The sequence below is a fragment of the Tenrec ecaudatus genome, chromosome X (genome assembly GCF_050624435.1).
Source record: "Tenrec ecaudatus isolate mTenEca1 chromosome X, mTenEca1.hap1, whole genome shotgun sequence".
Classification (NCBI taxonomy): Eukaryota; Metazoa; Chordata; class Mammalia; order Afrosoricida; family Tenrecidae; genus Tenrec; species Tenrec ecaudatus.
Window position 1 is genome coordinate 94,272,022 of NC_134548.1, and position 2,203 is coordinate 94,274,224.

At 35.7% G+C, this 2,203-nt stretch overlaps 1 pseudogene; it reads right to left on the bottom strand.

Annotated features, from left to right (window-relative positions):
- Positions 1-819: 819 nt before the first annotated feature.
- LOC142433530 (serine/threonine-protein phosphatase 2A catalytic subunit beta isoform pseudogene) lies at positions 820-1,673 on the bottom strand (annotated as a pseudogene).
- Between the last annotated feature and the right edge of the window lie 530 nt (positions 1,674-2,203).

A 2,203-nucleotide genomic window follows, 5' to 3' on the forward strand; every position in this document is an offset into this window, starting at 1 on the left:
TGATAGTTTGGTCTCATATATAGATACTTTTATAAAGGCAGCAAAGTTTTTGTGAGTGGTATTCTTTATTTTAAGAGCCCGTCGGTTACCTAGGTGAAAAATGACCTCCGGAATTAGTTTTGGGTGAAAGGATTGGAGTATCTCAGGATGATAATCTCAGGGGACCCTCTGGTCTCAATTGACATAGTAGTAGGTCAGGACATTTTATGAATTTGTATTCTGGTCTACCCTTTCCCAAATCTATCCGACTTTATAGTCTTTGTTTGTTTGTTTAAAATGGAGAGTTTATTTGATCAGTAAACTAATAGGATGCACACATTGACGTGTCAAATATACAGAAAGATGCAGATGAGAATAAAACAGTAATTAAGTTTAAATGAAGAGAAACCTCTTTAAATGTTATGATAGCACACTCCCAAGAAGAATCTTCAGCTAATTACACATTTCATTAAAATAGAAGGTAATAGGTTAAATGGAAGTTAGCTTGTAGATTTTCATTACAATAAAACTCTGAGCTTATTAATCTATGCCACTCAAACACTATAACTCAAATATCAACTAAGTGCCAAAAAGATGAAGGAATTAATTATCTTTTATGTTTGAACAGCCCAGCAGAAAATAGTTATTACAAATACAGCAAGCAAGCTATTAGAGTGACTGATCTGGGACATAATGCTGTATGGATTTCTGTCTAAATTGTGCTAAATGTTCATCATCAGTATGGCACAAATGGGCCCATGATGTGGTTTAATGACAAGACAGATCCCAATTTGTTACAGATTATGATTGCTTCCCATGTTTTTTTTAATATGTAGAAATTCATTTTAAAAGGCCAAGTATACTTCCACATACAAAGGCAAGTTTTCCCTGGCGCAGTTTATAGGAAGTAGTCAAGTCTGCACGATGAGGTGCTGGATCAAACTGAAGGAAGGAATATTTTGTAGTGTCATCTAATTCCATGATAGAAGCCTTGTTCTCAGAGCAATAACAATAATTGGGTGCACTGAAAATGGAAACCACATTCTCTTCATGACAACAATTATATCTGTCCATTACAAGTTTGTGAGCACAAGAAACCAGTGTAGGACCATTGACATGGGTAAAAGTTTCAGAAATGTCTTGTCCAAATGTTTAACCAGCATCATGAGGATAAATACCTCACCCACCAAGATCATTTGGAGCTTACCATAATAAATCACACATTGGACCCTTGTGTGGAAGTTCTTGTGAGGTCGCCATGGAGGCAGAATATCTGTCCAACTACTAAAGCTGTAAGTGGAAGATGATCAAAAGTGGAAAGACAGTCAAATATTTCCAAACAATAGCATCTCCATATTTTCATAGAAATTCATCATAAAATCCATATACTTGAGTAATTTGTCAGCTTTTGTGGTTTCTTCTTTATACTATAAAGTCTTCTGGATAGCACACCCTAACACCACAGGAAGACTCAGAGTTTCCACTAAATAATAACCTCTGTCTACATAGTCGCCCATGAATAAATAGTTTGTATATGGTGATTTCCTACCAATTCCGAAAAGTTCCAAAAGATCATGGAATGGACAATGAACATCTCCAGAAATGGTAACAGGGCAGCAAACCTATTGCATATTTGATTCTTTTGTTATTTTTGATATCTTGTAAATAAAAACAACCAGTTTTTCCAGGTTCATCATTTTATTGTACAAACTGAGTATCACACGATGAGTTGACATTCACTTATCTAGACATGAGAATTTAGTAGTATGCATTTATGATGCTTTCACAGGTAGAATTATTTAAGCCTTCATTTGAAGTACAGGACAAGCAGAGCAATGCCCCCATATATGGTCAGTATACAATTTATTCTACCCGTGAGAGTATAAGAGTTTAAATAGACCCTTCCTTGGGGGACAGATAACAGTAAAGTGGGTGAAGGGAGACAACGGACAGTGTAACATGAAAAATATATATATATAAATTATCAAGGGTTTGTGAGGGAGGGAGGGAGGGTGGGGGAGGAAGGAGCTGATACCAAGGGTTCAAGTAGAAAGAAAATGTTTTGAGAATGATGATGGCAACAAATGTATAAATGTGCTTGACACATTGATGGATGGATTGATTGTGATAAGAGTTGTAGGAGCCCCTAATAAAATGATTTTAAAAAACCGAGTTTAAATATTTTTGATACCAGTGAACTGGAAATGCACATCAGCTTCTGTAC